Genomic DNA, 274 nt, shown 5'->3' with positions numbered 1-274 from the left:
GAATCTCTAGGTGTCTTACCACCAACGAGATTGAATTTCGTCTTCATTAGCTTAGAAATCTTGATAGAAAGAATAGGTTCTTGGCTGGGGCTACACCGCAAGAAAGGTTTTCTTGGGCGGTAGGAAGTGAGTCAAACCAAGGGATAAGGTCCTTTAGTTTTCAAGAAAGTGTCCAAGTGTTGTAATTGAAAGAATTGTTTGTAAAACGTTATTTCGATTATAGTGAAGAAAAATCTCCCATATCAGACGGGGGGCCTGGAGGTAGTTTGCAAGT

Source organism: Lupinus angustifolius, chromosome LG06 (genome assembly GCF_001865875.1).
Source record: "Lupinus angustifolius cultivar Tanjil chromosome LG06, LupAngTanjil_v1.0, whole genome shotgun sequence".
Lineage (NCBI taxonomy): Eukaryota > Viridiplantae > Streptophyta > Magnoliopsida > Fabales > Fabaceae > Lupinus > Lupinus angustifolius.
The sequence above is the reverse complement of the archived record's forward strand: the minus strand, read 5'-3'. Positions refer to the sequence as shown.